At 36.4% G+C, this 23,721-nt stretch overlaps 1 protein-coding gene across 3 annotated transcripts in view; it reads right to left on the bottom strand.

The window, feature by feature from the left end:
* LOC123596037 (cytochrome c oxidase subunit 7B2, mitochondrial) overlaps positions 1–23,721 on the bottom strand; it is a 159,065-nt gene that overhangs the window by 1,915 nt on the left and 133,429 nt on the right. For 2 of the 3 annotated variants that reach the window (XM_045474180.1, XM_045474181.1), the window contains exon 3: positions 5,213–5,318. The exons of the other annotated variant lie outside the window; for it this stretch is intronic. The gene's annotated coding sequence lies outside the window, so the exon portion shown is untranslated. The remainder of the gene's footprint in view (positions 1–5,212; positions 5,319–23,721) is intronic. 3 annotated transcript variants of the gene reach the window in all.

Genomic DNA, 23,721 nt, shown 5'->3' with positions numbered 1-23,721 from the left:
ATTTTACTTTTTAAACAGATAGCTATATTGAACAAGAGATCTCGAAGCAGAAACGTGGAGTTCTGTCGATTTCTCTTCTTTGTGCAAGCTGTCAAACAGTGCTCCGTCTCTAGCAATGACGTATGTTAACTGTGGTCCAAATGCAGGCAACATGGACACAAAAATGCCTGAGGTCAGTACTTGTAAACTTGTAACTGTTCACTGAGATTTGCCAACTCAAATGACTTGATTCCCAACTTAGAAAACAAGACCCTAAGGTTCTCTTTTATTTCCTACCAGATGGTAAAGTGGTACTCTTCATGACTGTGATGAAGGGGACAAAAAGAGAACCAAATGCCTTTCTTCTGAGGTCCCAAATACTCAGTTTTTTTTTTTCTTTTCCTGTTAGTCACGAATCTCTCCACCAAAAGGCACTAAAGTTTTAATTTGAATTGAATTCAGAAAGTAGGCTGAAGGTGAAAAGGGTCAGGGTATGACAGGTGCAGCCTTAATTCAATACAAAAATACTTGTGCCACACAGGATGGCACAAAACCAGAGAATAATTGCGATAACGGATTTCTTGTAGGTCATTCATGTATTCCTGCTAGTTTATGACAAACTGATTTCATTATTCCTATCTTCAAGATATTAAGTTGAAACTCAGATACTTTGTCTCTAGTGACACTGATCACATCCCTTTGTAGTTTAGTTCATCCTTTGGTTATTCCCATATCTGTGAAGCTTTTCTTTTCCATCTAGCCTGAATTTTCTTGTACTAGTAAGTATCCACTGTTAAGATTTCCTTTTAGGAACTCCTGTAGTTTGTAGTTGGCATTTCATACTGTAATAAACAAACTGCAGTCTTTCATTCCTTTTTTGTTTTTCCTTGTCAGCATCAGCGGCATCTGTCTCGGTTGCTTTCATATCTACGTTTATCTATTTTTTGCTTAAAAAATGCATGTTAAGAGGTGCAAACCCATGGATTAGAAAAATTTTCCATACTGTTCAACTCTACATAACTTATTTTTATGATAAATTTCATGTTATCAAGAGTCCTAAGCCTATTACCAAAGAATTGAAGCTATAGGGTCGGACATCCATATGAAATCATAAAAAAAAAAAAAGAAATTCAATAATGTAACACAGGTAAAGAAAATACTTCTCAAAGTAGATGCTTTCTGATGAAAACAGACTACAAAGAGATGGAAGAAGACAGATTTCTCTAGGTATTAAGAACAAAGCAGAGGTTCTCTCATGCCTGTGGCAATAAAAGAAAAATACATTCTGAATAAATATAAATAGTTAAAGAGAATGAAGTATTCTATGAGGATAAAAAGGAAAAACTGATCGTGTCATCTATTTTATACAGCAATGCTGAAACTCAGTTTAGGAAAAATAACTAATACTAGACTTCAATCTAAGTGCAATAAGGCAGTATATATATTTGAAGCTTCAGTGGTAACAAAAATAATTTCAAATCACTAAAGGCCATAAAAAGAAGCAAAGCAGTAATATAGTAAGGAAACCAATATTTAATGGATATATGCCTGTTTGCCAGACATTGTCCCAAAATTTTGCACATTTGTAAAAACAGTGCTGCAATGGTGATATTTATCTCCATTTTATACATGAGAACAAACGAATTCAAGACATGAATTCAAGTCCTCTGATTCTAAATCTGGTACGTTTTTCAACTATCATGTTTTCTTAAAGTATATCCAATTCTGAATATTGGAAACAAACAAACAAAAAACCCCAATGTGGTTACTAGAGATGACCCTTTAACTGAAAACAGTTTGCTTCCCTTTACTATATTTACTGAGTGACTATTGGTGTGTCAGGATTTGGGCTGGGTGCCAGGGTACCATGCCTACTCTCAAGAAGCTTATAGGAGAGTGAGGGAATGAACAGTCACTGTCACAAGGGAGAGCCAGGCTAGAGATGAACACAGAATGTCCTTGGTCCACAGGAGGAGTTACATTTCAACCTGGAGTTCTAGAAATGGTTTTAGAGGAAATGACACCTAGCCTAGGCTAGATCTTGAAGAATGATGAATACATAAAAAACAGGGGCACCTGGGTGACTCAGTCAGGTAAGTGTCCAACTCTCGGTTTCAGGCTCAGGTCATGACCTCACCAGGTTTGTGAGATCAGGCCCCCGCATCAGGCTGTGCGTGACAGCATGGAGCCTGCTGGGGATCCTCTCTGTCCCTATCTTTCTGCCCCTCCCCTGCTCTGGCACACTCTCTTGCTCTCTCGCTCTCAAAATAAATAAATAAACTTAAGAAAAAAGATATAAAAAACAAAGCTGGAGTGTGGGGTGTAGATACATTAGCAAAAGTAAAAGCAGAGAGGGCGAAATAGTATGCAGACAGGGCAATCTGGTGAGCTCAGTGACACCAGGTAGTAAGCGAAGTAAATGCCCGCAGATGAGCCTGGAGGGCTGAGGAAAGAACAGCAGTACAATGAGGACTTTATATGCCCGGCTATGACATCTGGACTCAATTCTATAGATCAGTGTTTCTCACAGTTGAGCAAACAGTGTGCAAACTCACACTGTGAGTTAACTGTGAGTTAACAATGACAATTCTTAGTTCTGTGTTCTGTATTTCTACTTTCATAATTTAGAGAAATGTAAGACGATAGTATGAGACCTAGATGATGTGGCTTATCAATTTTTGGTTCCTGTGTTTATCTTTGCTCTGCAAATTTGCTTGCACCGTTTACATTTGTTTATCCTGGGCTAATGTGAAAAGAACGGAGGCAGCTTTTATATTTAAGTATGTGTTCACACCAGGGAAAAAATGAAGAATTAGACAAAGCAAGCTACGCCACAGCTCACTATATGGTACAGTCATCTGGAAATAAAAGAACTATGGCCATAGCAAGCACCGCTACAGATTCTGGACAATATTAATTAATGGTCATACTGAAATAATATTGTAATTTTGAATTTTCTTTATTGCATGGTTTGGTTCATTTTTAATTTGAAAATATGTTGGTTTCATAGCTGTATTAAAGAGGATAAATTTGGTTTTACGTTTATACATGTATAAGTGATTTTAAAATAAAATAGTTGAAGAGGGTACAAGTAATATGAAAGAATTTGTTTACCCTTTAAAAAGATTCCATATGTAATCCAAGTTTGAGAAACATTCTCACAGGTGAGGAGAAACCACCTACAAGAGGGGGAAAATCTGGGGGAAGGGAAGCACTTTACAAAGATAACTGTGAGGTGGAGAATGGGTATGAAGATGGGAAAAGCGGCAGAAAAGGTAACAGGTTATTTCAAAGTTAAGTGTTTATTTCAATGGCTCATGAAAACGATGATGAGGATCTGAATTAAGTACTGATAACAGAGATGGAAAGAAACTAGAATTGAGAAATACTGGGAAAACAATCAGTCTGATGTGGAAAATAAGTTATTCTAAGTAAACTGAGTAAGTTCCTTCACTTAGCCTCTGGTTTAAGATTCTGGCCCCAAATTCTATTTCTGTTAAAAATCAACAGACATTGACACTGTAGCTTGTAGCTGACCCCAGAGAATTAGAGTGTGGGTGATCTAGGTACAGAATGCAGCAAGGTCAAAGCAGACATACTTGAGGTACTCTAGGAACAGGGAGGTCAAGATACCTGAGTAGAAGGAGGGAGGCTCCTAAAAGGATTTACTGTATAGTTTTGAGGAAAAAACATCAACTTCATCCAGTCTAAGTGGAAGCATAACACAGACCAATAAATGTCCTGCTTAGTTTTGATATTAAGGTTTTCTATCTAACTTTAGGAAGAAAATGAGAAACTGTGTCCTATTTCTCAAATGTGCCTAAATATTACTAGTAAGTATCTCACAGAGAGATGGCGCTCAAGATGGGATTGAGTCAATACCAAGGTTTCCCAACCGGGGCACTACTGACATTTTGGGCCAAGTAATTCTTTCTTGTTGGGGAAGATACTCTTGCACTGCAGCGTGTTTAGTAGCATCCTTGCCTCTGTATACAACATACCGGTAAGTAGTATCTTCCTCCCCTCACTCGTGACACCACAAATATATCTCCTGACATTGACGAATGTCACTTAGAGAGTAAAATCATCACCAATTAAGAACCACTGTTGTGTTCAGAACAAAGTGTCTCCTATCACTTCTCCCATAATCTTCTAAATGGCACTGTTCTATTCAATACAGAAGCTTAAATTCTAAGAAAAAGCATACTCCCATTCCCTGCCATGGCCTGCATAAAGGTTGCCTACCAACATTTTTTCTCAAACTAATCTCAAGTTTTAAAATGTTGTGCAGTATACAACTTAGATGAATCACTTAGTCTATGTGGGCATCTGCTTGCTCGTCTATAAAATAAAAGAAAAAAAGTGGGACTAATTTGGCTTTTCCCAAACCTGCCTAATACTAAGAGTCATCTGGAATCTTTGTTACAAAATGTACATTCCTAGACTAACAGAGCATACAGGGGAATAGCCTGAGAATCTATATTTTTTTAAGCAAGTTCTCAGAAGTCTTGTCATCAGACAAGTTTATGGAACACTGAATCAGATGATCTCTAAGGTCCTATCCAGCCCTAACACACTAGACCTTTCCAAAGAGAAAAACATTTTAGGAAGACCATTTATTCTTTTAGGCCACTGGAGGAGTAGAGTAGTAATTGAATCACCACCATGGTAATTTAAAAAGCAGCACCTGAGTGACCTCACTGATAGGGAGCCCTTGGGAATAAGTTAGTCAACAGAGACATTTGGCAGCATTTAAAAACATGAAAAGCACTAGTAATGCTGTATAGTGAATGGTATTTTCAAAGCTGATGCTCCTAGACGACATTACTCAATTGTAACTCCTTCATTTCCACCTGCTTTTATTTTTACTCTTTTTTACAGCGTCAGAATATTGACACACGATAAGAAACGATAAAAAAGGCAATCTTCTTGAAATGAAAATGCACATAACCTGCGGTGCCTTCTGTTCATAGATGTATTTCTCAGAAGACTATGCGGCTCAGGGAAGGATTAAGGGTACACAGTGCAAAGCGTCTCCTATCACGACTCCTTAAGAAGTATGGAGGCCTGCAAGCAGCGATGCTGCTGGTAGAAACGCCGAACAACGATTCTATTTCATATGTAATGGCATCATCTCCTGAGTCACTGAATTGATGGCCGGTACAACCATTTGCTTAAGGCTGTGTTTTATGTCACTTCATTAAGCCTAAAAAGTTACATAAATGGATGTTACCTGAACAAATAAAAAGGCGGATCACAGTACTGAGCGGTTATGTCAGGAGGGAAAAGTAACAGAGTGGACAACTTGTGAGTTCATGTCCTCAAATGGCAAATGTTGCCTGAAAAAGGAAGGGATATAAAGTATGTAGTCTCCTTCAAATTCTATTCACAGTCAAAATCTAAATAAACAGACCAATTCTATCCTATTTAGAATGCTAGAAGTATTCAATAAAGTCCATCCTGAGAATAGTCATAGTGCTCATTCAGTTTCTTTTATGGACCTGATCACATTAATGTGATTCACCCATTAAGTACCCAATATATATTTTTTTAATCACAAAGTGCTTTCAACTATACTCATCTCCACCCTTTCTGACAGCTATATGTAAGAAAATACAACAGTAACAGAGAGACTGAGGGCTTTTCTCCATGACACACCTCGAGTCAGTGGCATGATTGTGCAATAATTCTTATTTTGTTTTCTATTAAACTTTGGTAGGCCCAGCAAATTTCCTCAAAGTGGATGTCCACGTGTCCATGTTAATTTTACATTTCAATCCATTTCAAAGACTAGAAATAGGTGACCTTATTATTTTAGGTAATATAATTAAGTGTTAAAGGGCTTCTGTGGTTACTCTCAAAATATTTTATACTGGCATGCCTGGGTGGCTGAGTCGGTTAAGTGTCTGACTTCAGCTCAGGTCATGATCCTATGGTTGATTAATTCGAGCCCCACATCGGGTTCCATGCTAACAATGTGGAGCTTGCTTGGGATTCTCTCCCTCTCCTTCTTTCTCTGCCCCTTTCCTCTGCACGGGCATGCTCTCTCTCTCTCAAACTAAATAAATAAATTAAAAAAAAAAGAATTTATATTAACTGCATTCCATAGTTCATAGACTGCTGTATAGTCAGGTCCTTCTAGAAGAGGCTATTTCAGTGGATACAGCAAGTCAAAACATCTGGATAAATGCACAGTATTTCTCTCACTTAATCTTGGAAAATAAGAATATCATGGTTATAATAAATTCTAGAAACTTTGAAAATTTTGTACAGAAAATGATATGGAGTCACTGAGAGACATGAGGGGTGTGAGTTACATGGTCAGATTTGCAGTTTAGACATTACTCTGGTACAAGTATGGGGAAGGATTTACAGAAGAATACTGCAAATGTTCAATGAGTAATGATAAGGACTTGAACTTGGACAGTTCACGCAATTAAGGTCTCAGCATATGCCAGTCTCTTCTTTCTGTAGTCGTATTTCTGTATCTAATCCTCAGCTTTGCAGAGCCAGAACACAATTCTTTGGCACAGGCACCTAATGATGACAGCCTCTGAGGAGCTATCTCATGCCACTGGAAATCTCAGAACTTGATGTATAGAGTGTGGGAATTAATTTTTTAACTTCAAAAGAAAAATATTCCATTCCAGGGACATCATTTATCTCTTAGCTTTACTAGCTTGACACTGATTTCAATCATAAAGTAACCTTATTATCAATATTTCCCAAAAGATGTGCCTATTTTACTAGTTCTGTTTGATGTTAGTAGGTGTTACTTTTAAAAAGAGCTTCAAAGTCATCTAAGTTTAGGAAATACACAGGTAATAAACTGAAACTCTTTTTTTTCAAGTATTTTCTAAACCTGTATTGTGCTAACATACACGGCTATTCTCTGAGAGGAATGGCATGTGGGACTCTCCAAACTTAGCAGAACATGCCATGCTCCCCAACCCCCCCCCCCACCCCCCGGAGCGTATCTCTGTATTAGTGTTTTTCAGAACACACTTCAGGGAACACCAACGAATGTCTCTGTGCTCTCAATGCTGTTACATCATTGTACTCATTTCCAATAGTTTCATAGTTCCAGAAGGAAATTTCACAACAAAATCACTTTTTAGTGGGGACTTTTAACATATGACTGAAGGAGTTTAGAGTGTGTGTTAAGCTCAGGGTGTCTTAACAACACTCATAGGAGTAATTAACGCTAGCCTTCATTATGTGATTCTAACTTCTGCAGTTTCAATATTTGTGCAGATATTTCCCTCCTCTCCACATCTACCTTTATTCATTAAATGCTCTATGAATAGAAAGATAGCATGATTCTACAGTGGCCATTAGAATTACATCAATAACCCCTCATCGCATCATCTGAAACTTTCATTTAAATATTGAAATGCAACTGTACAAGCCATCCCTGCATTTAATCTAAATATGTCACTGATAAATCTAAATATGTCACTGATAAAATTTAAAATTTTAACTTTTAGATATCAAAGACACTTGAAATCTGAAAGACACATTTAACTGAATGCTTCCATTTTTCACGCAAACTGTCTTTGATTTCTAACCTGAAATCAGGCCAGTAAGGTTCTACTCCAGAGGTTAATTTTGATCAAATCCCAAATTCAGATTGGAACATTTAGTGCTGCAAAATAATCCTTTCTTCCATGTTTCTGAAATCTCCAGATTTTTTTATTTCCGATTTAGACTATCTCTGCCCTCCTAAACTCTGCTCAAATACATCTGTAAATAAAACCTTTATGAGTAAGGCTTTTGTTCTTGTCATCATCTGGGAAACTTATGAAGCATTTGCAGAGAAATTCCATTTGATGAGAAGAGCACTTCACAGCCCTGAAGTAGTAACTATGATAACCCTCCAAGTTGTTTTTCCAGGCCCGTTCTCTCTTTTAGTATACTTTTTTTTTTTTTCTTTTCACTTTCATATAATTTTGAAAACTTTTAACAAGATGTTGTTCTTTTGTTCTTCTTTTGTTCTTCCATTTAGGCTCCATTATTTGGAAGTGAGAAAGACTTTGGCCAGAGGGGCTGACTCTAGTAAACTGATTTTTTTTCTTCTTTCTTGTAAATGCCTCAGAAGAAACAGTGAGACAGGATGCACTTTGCCAAACCTTGGGGCAGGGATTCTGCTTTAGTGAGCTGATATTTCATTTTAGTTTTTAAGTTCCTGAGGGAAGGACACTAAAAAAGAGGTTACCCATCTAAACACATGCAACAGAAATTCAGAACACAGATTCTTGTTTTGAAATTCTAAGACTTCCAAGTCAGAATTCTATTTTCAAAGAGGTTACTTTCAGCTTCTCTTTCATTAATCTAATGGAGTCTAAAATGTCACCGACTAAAAATGGCACTCTTAAATTAGTATAATTTAACCATTTGAATATTTGTTAATTGGAAAATAAGATTTCTATACAAACAGGCCATAATTTTGATTACGCAAGCCATTTATATGTCTTACAACCATTGCTGATGATTAAATTGTGGGTTTGTTTATATAATGTATTTTATCACATTTGTCAAATCCAAATCATAAGATCTAAAGACACAGACATCACTTTAAATTGTCCTTTAATGTCTTCAGTAATTGGTCACTGGACATTCATGACTTGATATTATAAACATAGTTAAGGAAGAACATGGGTAGAAATAAGAGTATGGGGGGCAGATAGTAAATACATAACTCTAACTATGCCTTTCTTAGACTTATATTCTATTTGAAAGAAAGGTGGAGAACCAAACTCATGTATGTGTTTTTCTAATGCAAGCTAATTCTGAGAAAAAGGCACAAAGATCTAAGTATAGAAATAGGTGAAGGACCTGAATCCTTTGCCCTCCTTAGAATAAGAACACTGACTGAGAATGGAAGATGGATGGCTTCCTAAAAGCAATAGAATGCTGTTAAAAGAGGAAGGTGGAATGCATACTAAAATGAGAGAGAGAAAAAAAGTCCACTATAATGGAAGAAAATTTTGATCAAATCAAAGGTCCATTGGGGGTAGAGGTAAAAACCCAGAGATTTATTCATTAAATGACAGGGACCAGGAATTAGCTTCTCTACAGTTTGTTCTATCTCCAAAATTTTGTTTCTGTGTCAAAAGCTTCAAATAAATGTGCTGCACAGGCCCAGAGAAGTCAGTGTTATGGGCAATTACAACTGTGTGAGAATGGGCCCATACATACTCTTCTATTTATTTCTATAACTGAAAGTTGCCCTCTAAAGTTTTTTTGCATAATGAAAAGATCCTCTAGAAACCCTAAATTATACTGAGATTATTTTATTGCTTAAGCATGCTTACACTGAGCTCCTCTTATGTGACTACAGCTGCTCAACACTGGAGTTACAAAAATGGATAAGAACGGCCCATTCTTTCAGGAATGCTCAGTTATTGGAAGAGACAGATAATCATAAGGTTTCAATATGAAAAGTGTTATAACAGATATGATCAGGATGCTATGTCATCAAAAATGAAAGGTACCTTTCTCATCCAGAGAATTCATGAAGAGCTTCCTGGATTAATAATGGTGGATGAGTTAAGTTCTCAAATACACTCAACCAGACACAAAGAATGGGAATGGAGACACTTACTAAGGCCTTTTCTCCAACTATCAATGCTAAAATTTAGTTTTCAAATACTTCTCCTTTGATGGAGACCTTCAAGTTAAAACATATGTAAATCAAGACAGTCTTCTTTAATGTCAAGCTCAAAACAGCAGCACATATAACAGTGGCACATAAGCATCATATTGAAATAAAACTTCTGGCTTTTTGCCTATTCTATAATACATTTTCATCTTGATTGAACCTCATATTATAATCACCATAAAAACTTGCTTTTAATGTTACTAAGAAATAATAGCAGATAAGCTTGGAAGACTTCCTTAAAAATAAATGTAGGCAATTTATAAGACTGAGTAGACACAAAATAATCAGAGTTAAGATAGTTAGAATCTAATTTTGTTCAGAATTAATAATATCTGAACAAAGGTGGAGCCATTTCCTGCATTTTCTTCTGAGTTCATGATGTTGCAGGATCCCCTATAACTTTATAATTTAAAGAGCCACAGAGAATAACTAAGAAAATTTTAGGATTAATATTGGGAAATGAATAGTAGCCATGCTTCATGAAGGACTGAACAGAAGCTAGGTTATGAAGGTACTCCTCTAAAATGTCACGTGTAATCTAACAGCCTGCAAATGGTAACTGTCAAAATACTGGCAAAGTCCAAAATACTGGTAAAACATACACCCAGCAGCTAGATAATGCCAGGAATTCCCCATATAAAACATTCATTTATTTGACTGAAAAAATAGCCCCATAACAACAACAACCACTTTAAGCCAAAACATCAGTTTATAATGTGTGAACTGTACTCAGTGTGAGAATGTATGGAAGGATATTGCCCCAAGCATAAAGAGATCAAGGGAGGCTGGAAAGATGATGGAGTAACAGGACCTTGAACTCACCCTGTCCCATGGATACAACAAGAAAACACTCACATCAAATTAGGTAGTTTAAATATTATTTCTGGTAAATAACCCAGAAAACCACCTAAAGACTGGCAGAACAAACTCCACAAATAAAGGTAGAGAAGAGGCCACAATTAAGAGTGTAGGCAGGATGGAGATGCTGTGGGGAAAAAAGTGGACCTCAGTAGTCCAGAGGAGGGAGGGAGCCACGAGTGTGGAGAAGGGCAAGAAAGAGACGGTCACACTGGGGATCCCAAAGACATATCCCCATAAAACATTTGGCTTTGAAAGTAAGAAAGACTGAATTTACGGAGTTCTTACAACCAGTGGGACCTAAAGCCTGGAATTTTAAAAATCAGTGGCTTTGTTCTGGGAGAGCCCCAAGGGCAATAGGAAGCTGAATCCCCACCCTTAAAGAAACAGCAGGACAAAACAGCCCTGGGAGACACAGTATAGAAGCAGCAGTTTGAAAAAGGTCCAGGGCATACTGGAGGGAAAGCTATTTACTCATCTCTGGGCCTGTCCTATAGAGGCAGGGATCACAGGAAGACCCCTTCAGGAATAAAGGAGCTGGCAGGAGCCATTTCTCTACCAGCCCCTCAGTAGAGAGCATAAACACAGGCTGCCTGCTACAGCAACAGCAGACATTCATTACCTAATTTGCCCACACCAAGCCTGACCCCCCAGTTTTGGCAGATCTGCCCTTTCCAGTCATACGTGCCTTGGTCCTGGAGCTGCAGTCCCCCTCCCCAGAAGACCAGCACAAACCTTGCCAACACTGCATCTCTCAAGTAGTGTGCTTTGTGGGGTCTTAATGCCAGTAGCAGCAGGAGCAGCAGCAGTGGCAGGGCCCTGTGGAAGCCTGAGGCACACCTTGTTGAGACTGCACACTACACCCCAACCCTTCACTGCCCACATGCAGCTCCACCTGCAACTGCAGCTGCAGGTCTCATTTCACAAGTAGACCAATGCTGAACACCTTGTTAAAACTGCACGCCTCACTCCAGCCAGGGAACAAATACTACAAAGAAAGCCTCTGCACATGATTGGACTAAAGGAAAAAGTGGCCAGGACACAACAGCAGGGCACACAAAATACATTTAAGAGACACCTCCTGAAATGCCAGGTTCTGGGTAATAGGGGACATACTGCACTGCAGGGCACTATGGGACCTCTTCTTCATAAGGCCATTGCTTTCAGGAACAGGAGACATACCTGACTTCCTAATACACAGAAACAGACACAGAGAGTTAGACAACATGAGGAGACAGAGGAATGTGTCCCAAATGAAAGAACAGGACAAAACCATAGCAAGAGACCTAAGCAAAAAGGATATAAGCGATATGCCTAATAGAGAATTTAAAGTACAGATCATAAATATACTCACTGGACTTGAGAAAAGAGTGAAGGACATCAGTAAGACCCTTAATAAAGAGATAAAACAGAACCAATCAGAGATGAAGAACATAATAAATGAAATTAAAACTATACGAGAATGAATAAATAGCAGGCTACAGAAAGCAGAGGAATGAAACAGTGATGGACAAGTAATCAAGCTGAGTGGTGAGAGGAAACAAAATTATATAAAATGAGAATAGACATACAGAATTCAGCGACTCCATCAAGCATAATAACATTCGTATTATAAGGATCTCAGAAGAAAAAGAGAGAGAAAAGGCAGAAAATTTATTTGAAGAAATAACAGCTGAAACCTTCCCTAATCTGAGGAAGGAAACAGATACCAGATCCAGGAGGCATGGAGATCCCCCAACAATATCAACCCAATGAGGCCCAAGCCAAGACACAGTAATTAAAAGGCAGAAAGTAGTGATAAAGAGATAATTTTAAAAGCAAGAAGAGAAAAGAACACAGCTACATACAAGGAAAATCCTATAAAGCTATTAGTGGACTTTTCAGCAGGAACTTTGAAGACCAGAAGGGAGTGGCATGATATATCCAAAGTGCTAACAGAAAAAAATCTGGGGGCACCTGGGTAGCTCAGTCGGTTAAGTGTTCTACTTCAGCTCCGGTCATGATCTCGCAGTTCGTGAGTTCAAGCACTGTGTTGGGCTCTGTGTTGACAGCTCAGAGCCTGGAGTCTGCTTCAGATTCTGTGTCTCCCTCTCTCTCTGCCCCTCCCCCACTCATGCTCTCTCTCTATATCAAAAATAAACATTAAAAAATTAAAAAAAAAAATCCGCAGCCAAGAATACTCTATCCAGCAAGGCTATCATTCAGAATAGAAGAAGAGGTAGAGTTTCTCAGGCAACAAAAGCTAAAGAGGTTCATGACCACTAAACCAGCCTTACAAGAAATGTTTAAGGGGACTTTTTGAGTAGAAAGGAAAGACGACCATAAGTAAGAGTATGAAAAGTAGAAAACACAAACGCAGTAAAAATGAATATGTCTGTAAAAACCAGTCAAAGGAGTCACAAGACAAAAGGATGTAAATTATGACAGCATATACATAAAATGTGGAGACAGGAAGAATAAAGAATGGCTTCAAACTTAAGGGACGATCAACTTAATATAAACTGCTATATGCGGAAGATATTAAATGTAAACCTAATGGTTACCACAAATCAACAACCAGTAGTAGATATGCAAAGAATAAAGGAGAAGCAATCCAAATGTATCACTGAAAAAGGCCTGCAAACCATGAAAGAGATCCAGAGAAGAAAGGATCAAAGAAAAATTACAAAACAACCACAAAACAAGTAACAAAATGACAATAAATACATAGATACCAAAATGGCTTTTAACATTTATGTGCAAAATGCTCCAATAAAAGGATACAGAGTAACAAAATATATTAAAAAAAAAAAAAAAAAGACCCATCTGTCCATGGGAAACTCATTTCAGACCTGAAGACACCTGTAAAATGAAAATGAGGGGATAGAGAAATATTTACCATACAAATAGATATCAAAAGAAAGCTGGGGTGGTAACACTTGTATTAGACAAAATAGACTTTAAACCAAAGACTGTATAGAAATACAAAGCAGGACACTGTAATCATAAAGGAGACAATTCAAGAAGATATAACAACTGTAAATGTTTACACACCCAACATGGAAGCATCCCAATACATAAACATAAAAGAAATAATTGATAGTAATAAAATAATAGTAGGGGACTTTAACACCCAAGTTACATCAATAGATCATTAAAAACAGAAAATCAACAAGGAAATATTGGCTTTGAATGATACACTGTACCAAATGGATTTAACTGAAAGGCATACTCAGAACATCCCACCCTAAAACAGCAGAATACACACTTATTAAGTGCACATGGAACATTCTCCAGGATAGATCACTTATTGGCCACAAAACAAGTCTCAACAAATTTTAAAAGACTGAAGTCATATTTTTCTGGCCACAACTCTATGAAACTAGAAATCAAACACAAGAAAAAATCTGGGAAGAGTTTAAATAACATACTACTAAGCAATGCATGGGTCAATCAAGAAATCAAGAAGAAATCAAAAGTTTCATGGACAGAAATTAAAATGAAAACACAATGGTCCAAAATCTCTGAGAAAAAGCAAAACAGTTCTAAGATGAAAGTTTAGATCAATACAGGCCTACATCAAAAAGCAAGAAAAATCTCAAATAAACAACCTAACCTTATACTGAAAGGAGCTAAAAAAAAGCAACAAGCAAAATCCCAAACCAGAAAGAAGGAAGTAATAACAAATACATTAGAAATAAATAAATAGAAATAAACAAACAAAAACCCAATAGAATAGATTAATGAAACCATGAGATGGTTCTTTTTTTTTTTTTTAAGTAGGCTCCACACCCAATGTGGAGCTTGAACTGACAACCCCAAGATCAAGAGTCTCATGGTCTACTGAATGAGCCAACAAGGTGCCCCAAGAGCTGGTTTTTTAAAACAAATCAACAAAATTGATAAACCTATAGCCAACTCATAAAAAAAAAAAAAGAAATAAAAAAGAGAGAAAAAGAGGATGAAAATAAAATCAGAAACATAAGAGAAATAACAACGAACACCACAGAAAAATGTGGTGAATATTATGAAAAACTATATGCCAACAAATTGGACAACCTAGAAGAAATGGATAAATTCCTAAAATCATTATCTACCAAAACTGAAGCTTAAGAAATAGAAAATTTGCACAGACTGATAACCAGCAATGAAATTGAATCAGTAATCAAAAACTCCCAACAAATAAAAGTCCAGGACCAGATGGTTTCACAGGACTTCTACCAAAGAAGAATTCACAGGAATTCTACCAAATATTGAAAGAAGAGTTAATATCCATTCTTCTCAAACTTTTCCAAAAAATAGAAGGAAAACTTCCAAATTAATTCTATGAGGCCAGCATTACCCCTGATACCAAAACCAGATAAAGACACCACAAGAAAAGAGTACAGGTCAATATATGATGAACATAGATGCAAAAAAAAAAAAAACCTCAAAAAAATATTAGCAAACAGAATGAAACAATACATTAAAAAGTATTCACCATCATCAAGTGGGATTTATTCCCAGGATGCAAGTGCAATTCAATATTCACAAATCAATCAACAAGATACATTGCATCAATAAGAGAAAGGATAAAAACAGTTAAGATCATCTTAATAGATGCAAAAAAGCATTTGACAAAGTATAACATCCATTCATGATAAAAACCTTCAACAAAGTAGCTTTACAGGGAACATACCTCAACATAATAAAGCCCTTATATGAAAAACCCACAGCTAACATCAAAGTCAATGGGGAAAAATGGAAAGCTTTCCCTCTAAGGTCAGAAACAAGATAAGGATGTCCATACTCACCACTTTTATCCAACATAGTACTGAAAGTCCTAGCCACAGCAATCAGAAAGAAATAAGAAGAAGAAAAATGAAATAAAAGACATTGAAATTGGTAAAGGACATGGAAAACTCTCACTATTTGCAAATGACATGATACTATATGTAGAAAACCCTAAGACTCCACCACAAAACTGTCAGAACTGATAAATGAATTCAGTAAGGTGGCAGGATACAAAATCAATACACAGAAATCTGTTGCATTTCTATACACCAATAATGAAGCAGCAGAAAAGAAATTAAGAAAATAATCCCATTTACAAATACACCAAAAATAATAAAATACCTAGGAATAAACTTAACCAAAGAGGTGGAAGATCTGTACTCTGAAAACTATAAAACACTGATGAAAGAAATTAGAGACAACAAAGAAATGGAAAGACATCCCATGCTCATGGATTGGAAGAACAAATACTGTTAACATCTCTATACTACCCAAAGCAATCTACACATTTATTTTTTAATTTTTAATTTTTTTTTTTTAGAGAGAAAGAGTGAGCAGAATAGAGAGGCTGAGGGAGAGAGAAAGAGAATTTAAGTAGGTTCCATACTCAGCATGGAGCTTGATGTGGGGCTCAATCCCACAACCCTGAGATCATGACCTAAACCGAACTCAAAAGTCAGATGCTCAAGCAACTGAGCCACCCAGCTGCCCCACAATCCACACATTTAATGCAATCTCTGTCAAAATACCAACAGCAATTTTCACAGAACCAGAAGAAAATTTGTACGGAACCACAAATCACCCCAAATAGCCGAAGCGATCTTGAAAAAGAAAAACAAAACTGGAGGTGTATCACAATTCCAGACTTCCAGTTGTATTACAAAGCTTCAGTAATCAAAACAGTACGATACTAGCACAAAAACAGACACATAGATCAAAGGAACAGAATAGAAAGTGCAAAATAAACCCCAAATTATATGGTCAATTAATCTTCAACAGAGGAGGAAAGAATGCAATGAGAAAAAGACAGTCTTTTCAACAAATGATGTTGGGAAAACTGGTCGGCTACATTCAAAAAAATGAAATTTGACCACTTTCTTACACCATATACAAAAATAAACTCAAAATAGATTATAGACCTAACTGTGAGACCTGAAATCATAAAAGTCCTAAAAGAGAGCACAGGCAGTAATTTCTCTCACATAAGCCATAGCAACATCTTTCTAGATATGTCTCTGAGGCAAGGTAAATAAAAGCAAAAATAAACTTTGGCACTACGTCAAAGGAAAAAGCTTCAGCACATAAAAGGAAGCAACCAACAAAACTAAAAGACAACCTACTGAATGGGAGAAGATATCTGCAAATGACATATCCAATAAAGGCTTAATATAACAAATATGTAAAGAATTTATACAACTCAACACTAAAAAACAAAATAATCCAATTAAAAATGGCAGAAGACATGAACAGACATTTCTCCAAAGAAGACATATAGATGGCCAACAGAAAAATGAAAAGCTACTCAGCATCACTCAACAAGGAAGTGCAAATCAAAACCAAAACGATACACCACCTAACACTTGTCATCAGAATGGCTAAAGTAAAAAACTCAAGAAACAACAGGTATTGGTGAGGATGTGGGAAAAATGAGCCCTTCTTCACTATTGGTGAGAATGTAAACTGGTGCAGTTTTGATGAAAGAGAGTATAGAGGTTCCTCAAAAAGTTAAAAATAGAACTACTCCATAATCCAACAATTACCCTACTCGGTATTTACCCAAAGAATACAAAAACACTAATTCAAAGAGATACATGCACCCCTATATTTATTGCAGCATTATTTACAACAGACAAATTATAGAAGCAACCTCCGTGTCTATTGATAGATGAATGCATAAAGAAAAATGGTATACATATACAGCAGAATATTATTCAGCCATAAAAAAGAAAGAAATTTTGCCATTTGTGAGGACATAGATGGATCTAGAGGGCATAGTGCTAAGCAAACTAAATCAGTGACAGAAAGACAAATACCGTATCATTTCATGCATATATGGAATTTAAAAAATGTAACAGATGAACATAAAGGGGAAAATAAAAGAGAGAGGCAAACCATAAAACAGACTCTTAACTGTAGAGAACACACTGAGGGTTTTTGGAGGGGAGGTGAGCAGGCAGATGGGTTAAATGGGTAATGGATATTGAGGAGGGCACATGTTGTGATGAACACTGGGGGTTGTAAGTGATGAATCACTAAATCCTACACCTGAAACTAATGTTACACTGTACATTAACTAACTGCAATTTAAATAAAAACTTGGAAAAAAACACAAAGAAAATAAAAAAGAGTAAGAAACCAAAAAACAAACTCCTAACTATAGCGAACAAATAGATGGTTGGTTACCAGAGTGGAGGTAGGTAGGAAGATGGGTGAAACAGGATTTTAGTTTGATGAGCACTGAATAATACATGGAACTGCTGAATCACTAAAAAGTAAACATGAAACTGTATGTTAACTACACTGGAATCAAAAATTTTACATATATATACTTAAATACATCAACAGAGTAAAAAAATAAAATAAATACACTTAATTAATTATTAAAAAAAAGAAAGAAAAAAAAGGGGATCCAGTTTCAGACAACTACTAAATGAACCCTGGCCATTTCCTCATCTACCATTCATTCTTCTTACACTCCATCCAGTTTCCACCCCAACATTTTATATAAACAGGTAATACAAAGGTCATTAATGGCTTCTCTGTCTCTAAAGTGGACATGTTAAATCACTTGTCTTAACTTTTCAGCTAAAACAGCACCAATGATGCATCCCTCCTTGGGAAGCCTTCTCTTCCTTTACTTCCTATGATGTTCTCTTAGTTTTCTATCTCTATGGCTATTTCTTCTTTACAAACTCTTCTTCCTGTAACAGATCCTTAATGTAAAAGTTCTTAATGGCTCAGCCACAGGTTTCCCCTTTATTTTCACTTTATATGCTCTCTAGCTCTTCCAAGCCATAGTAATTATTATGGGCAATTAGATAACTCCCAAGTTATATCTCCACATATAAATCATTTTCTTCATTCTTCACTCAAGGACACTACATGAAACTTCCTTCATAACATTTCTCCTAAGATAATTCAAATTCTAAGATATTCAAAAGATAATTCAAAGATAATGTGATGTCTACAAAATCAAGAGTGACTATGGGTATAGTTACTATGGCACATATTAGAACCTCATTAGAACTGAAAGTTTGTACCCTTTGACCAACATTTTCCCGTTTCCTCTATCCTCCAGTCCCTGGAAACTACCACTTTACTGTTTCTATGAGTTCAGTTTTTTTATATATTTCACATATAAGTGAGATCATACAGTATCTGTCTTTCTCCATCTGACATTTATTTTTTACATCTATTTATTTTTGAGAGAGACAGAGCCCAAGTGGGGGAGGGGCAAAGAGAGGAGACACAGAATCCGAAGCAAGCTCCAGACCCCAAGCAAGCTGTCAGCACACAGCCTGCAAAGGGCCCAAACCCACAAACCATGAGAATATGACTTGAGCCAAAGTGGGCCACTCCACCAACTGAGTCACCCAGGCGTCCCAGTGACATTTCTTTTAACATAATAATACCTTCCAGATTCATTAATGTTGTTACAAATGACAGAATTTACTTCTTTTTTTATGGCTGAGTTATACTTCATTCCATATATATAACAGGGTTTCTTTATCCATTTATTTGTCAGCAAATATAGGGTTTTTCCAAGTCTTGTGAATAACGCTGCAATGAACACAAGAGTGCAGATATCTCAAGATACTGACTTCATTTCTTTGGATATGTACAGAAGTGGGATTGCTGGATCATACGGTAGTTCTATTTTTAATTGTTTGAGGAACCTCTATACTTCTTCCCATAATAGCTATACTAGTTTACATTCCCACAAAGAGTGCACAAGGGTTCTCTTTTATCCACATTCTTGGCAACACTTATTATCTGGTCTTTTTGCTAACAGCCATCTTAACAGGTGTGAGGTGATATCTCACTGGTTTTCACTTGCATTTCAAAGTTGATTAGTGATGTTGAGTACCTCTTCATGTACCTGTTGGCCATGTGGAGGTATTCTTTGGTAAACTGTCATCTATCCAGGTCATCTGCCATTTTTTAATCAGGTTCATTTTTTTCCAACTGAGTTGTATAAGTTTCTTATATATTTTGGATATTAATCCCTTATCAGATACACAGTTTTCAAATATTTTCTCCCATTCTGTAGACTGACTTTTCATTTTGTTGATTGTTTCCTTTGCTGTGCAGAAGCTTTTTAGTTTGATATATACTCTGACTTGTTTTCTTTGCCTTTTGGTGTCAAATCCAAAAATCATTGCCAAGACTAATGCCTAAGAGCTTTTTACCTGTGTTTTCTTCTAGAAGTTTTATCATTTCAGGTCTTACATTTAAGTCTTTAATCCATTTCAAGTTAATTTTCATGAGTAGTGTAAGACAGGGATCCAGTGTTATTCTTCAGTATGTGGATATGCAGTTTTCCCAATATCATCTATTGAAGAGATTATTCTTTCCCTATTGCATGATTTTGGTTCCCTTGTCAAAGATTAGTTGACTGTCTACATGCAGGTATATTCCTGGGCTCTCTACTTGGTTCTGTTTTCATCCAGTTCCCTACTGTGCATATTAAAATAGCTTTGTAGCGGCACCTGGGTGGCTCTGTCGGTTAAGCGTCCAGCTTTGGCTCAGGTCAAGATCTCACAGTCCATGAGTTTGAGCCCTGCATTGGGCTCTGTGCTGACAGCTTGGAGCCTGGAGCCTGCTTTGGATTCTGTGTCTCCCTCTCTCTCTGACCCTCCCCCGTTCATGCTCTGTCTCTGTGTCAAAAATAAATAAACATAAAAATTTTTTTTAAATAAAATAGCTTTGTAATATAGTTTTAAATCAGGAAGTATAAAGCCTCCACCTTTATTCTTTTTTCTCAAAATTCCTTGGGTAATTGTGATCTTTTGTGATTTAATATGAATTTTAGGATTACTTTTATCTACTTACGTGAAAATTTGGTAAGGACTGCACAGAATCTGTAGATAGTCTTGATGGTATGGACAATTTAACAGTATTAATTGTTCTAAGCCATAAACAAAGGACATACTTCCATTTATATATGTCTTCTTCAGTTTCTTTCATCAATGTCTTACAGCTTTTGGTCTACAGTCTTTTACCCCTTGGTTAAATTCATTTCTAAAAATTTTCCTGTTTTTGATATTATTGTAAATAAAATTGTTTTCTTAACTTTTCTTTCCAAACGTTCATTGTTAGTGCATAGAAATGAAAATTATTTTCATATATTGATTTTGTATACTGCAAATTTACTTAATTAGTTCTAACATTTTTTTTGATGGAGTCTTTAAAGATTTCTGTCTATATGATCATGTCATTTGCAAATGGAGATAATTTTATTTCTTCCTTTCTCACTTGGATGCCTTTTATTTTTCTTGCCTGATTGCTTTGGCTATGACTTCTAGTACTATGTTGAACAGGAGAGATGAGAATGGACACTCCTGTATTCTTCATTATCTTGGGAGGAAAATCTCAACCCTTCAGTGTTGAATATGTTAGCTATGCACTTGTCATACATGGCCTTTATTATGTTGAGGTATAGTCGCTCTATATACAATTTCTTGATTTTTTTCTTTTAATCGTGAAAAGATGTTGAATTTTGTTAAATGCTTTTTCTAAATGTATTGAGATGACAATGATTTTCCTCCATTCTGTTAACGTGATTTATTGCATTTATTCATTTATGTTGAATCATTCTTCACAACTGATGTTCTATATGCAGAAACATGATTATATAACATTTATACTCAAAAACCCTTGTTATAATCTCTGATGTACTCTAAAAAGATTTCAATATAAATAGTATGATATTCATGTGAATAAATTAATCTTAGTTTCCAGTCAAGGAGTTGTTAGAATTTAAAAAACAGTAACCAGAAATCCACATTTCAGGAATGATTACATATGTACCTGAAACCTAATTATAGAAATATAAATCAGAAGGGTTTGCTAATTAACCTAGAGGATGTGAGAAATATTTTTTTATTGATAGGATGACTAGTATTTAAGACACACGGTTAACTAGAAGGGTTATATCAGGCCTAATGCTTTTGCATAAATAAAGATTGAGGATCTGGTAAGCAGAGGTGCCCGATACACTGGGAACAGCACTTTAGATCTAGAGTTCTATTGGTCCTAAGTTTCTCCACTGAACACAAAATTCTGTTATCTTTTTTTTATTAAGTTTATTTATTTTTGACAGAGACAGAGTGCAAGCATGAGCTAGGGAGGGGCAGAGAGAGAGGGAGACACAGAATCTGAAGCAGGCTCCAAGCTCCAAGCTGTCAGCACAGAGCCCAACATGGGGCTCAAACTCACGAACCATGAGATCATGACCTGGGCCGAAGTCGGACACTTAATTGACTGAGCCACCCAGGTCTCCCCCCACCTTTTTTTAAAAATATAATTTATTGTCAAGTTAGCTAATAGTGTATACAATGTGCTCTTGGTTTTGGGGTAGATTCCCATGATTCATCGCTTACATACAACACCCAGTGCTCATCCCAACAAGTGCCCTCCTCAATGCCCATCACTCATTTTCACTCTCCCCCACCTCCCCCGCCATCAACCCTCAGTTTGTTCTCTATATTTAAGAGTGTCTTACGAGTGTGCCTCCCTCTCTGTTTGTAACCATTTTTTCCCCTTCCCTTTCCCCATGGTGTTCTGTTAAGTTTTTCAAGTTCTACATATGAGTGAAAACATACGACATCTGCTTTTCTTTGACTGACTTATTTAACGTAGCATAATACCCTCCAGTTCAATCCACATTGTTAAAAATGGCAGAATTTCATTCTTTCTCATTGACAAGTAGTACTCCATTGTATATATAAACCACATCATCTTTATCCATTCATCAGTTGACGGACATTTGGGTTCTTTCCCAGCATTCTGTTATCTGATACAACTATCAGCCTGGCTGCTCCTGCCATTAGAACATGATCGGCCTTGTTTTAATGTAAGAAGTGTGCTAAAGCAGCTTAGAACATTGCCTGAACCTGTGTTCTTGTGCTTTCTTTCTACTGAATTCCATATATCTAAGAATTTCTTTCATCCTAATACGATCTAACATCAAGGTCTGCTGTGCACACAACCTACTCAAACTATTAGAGTGTACAAACATTTACCAAAATAACCTGACAATGGCTGAAAAGCCAAATTGTCTTTGGTCAGGACAAAGTACCAGAAAATATAGTTTCCTTGTTTCTTTTTTTTTTTTTTAAGGAACAAAAATAAATGACTTGTATTTATATATTATATTTAATGATTTGCCTTTAGTGGTAACATAATCACCAGACATTGGAATGTACTGCTTTTAAGATAAAGACTAACATCTTTGACATGATTGCTCAGGTTGTTTGGGATACCATAAAAAAAAAAAAAAAAAAAAAAAAAACACGGAACACAGACTGCATGGCTTGAACAACAGAATTCTATTTTCTCACACTTCTGAGGCTGGAAAACTCAGGATCAAGATCTGGCAGGGTTCAGTTTCTGTTGAGAATTCTCCTCCTGGCTTGGAGATGGCTGTCTCTTTGTTGTCTTCACATGGAGACTGAGCAAACTTGGTATCCTCTTTCTCTTACATAGGCACCAGCCCTAGAAGAAGGTCCCCACCCATATGGCTGACTTAACCTTTATCATCTCTTGACATGCCCTATCTCCAAAATCAGTCACACTGAGGACTAGGGCTTCCACATACAAATTTTGGGGATGTAGAAACATTCAGTCCATAACAACGATCAATTATAAGGCTTTTCTGACCCTTCTTCACTTATCCAGCAGCAGCTTACACAAATCTATTCACTTTCTATATTCTGGTTACATGCGGCTTTCCACTAGTTTCTGGAAAACTTATTCCTTCTCTCTACCGAGTCTGCTGTTGTTTCTCCTCTGACTTCACATAGTAAATTCTAACTCACTCCTCTGTTATTTGCTCAAAGTGTTCTCAGGGAGATCATCTTTATATTCCCTCATTTATTGTTTCAACTACTCAAAAGCAATAAATTTACTCTATGACATGCATCATTTGAAATTTTAGTGAGGGATTCGGCATATGAATTTTTTACTGTTGGTGGTGCAGTGCATTGCACACCATTTAATATTTGTATGTCTACTTTAGAATCCACTTCTACATCAATATTTTTTTCACTTTTAAGTTCTATCAGAAAACATGGAAATTAGTTATCTTCATTTTAGAGCAAACAAAAATGAGAAGATTTTCTGTTATGCTATTATCTGTAAATCTAAGTATTTATTGAAATAGCAGCTTAAAAAAAAACAAATGTATTATTTGCCCTTGTGGAGCTTACACAGCTCAGTGGGGAGCAAATCATGGAACAATCACAATCTTT

The sequence above is a fragment of the Leopardus geoffroyi genome, chromosome B1, assembly GCF_018350155.1.
Source record: "Leopardus geoffroyi isolate Oge1 chromosome B1, O.geoffroyi_Oge1_pat1.0, whole genome shotgun sequence".
Classification (NCBI taxonomy): domain Eukaryota; kingdom Metazoa; phylum Chordata; class Mammalia; order Carnivora; family Felidae; genus Leopardus; species Leopardus geoffroyi.
Note: the sequence above shows the minus strand (reverse complement) of the source record. Positions and strands in the feature narration are given on the sequence as shown.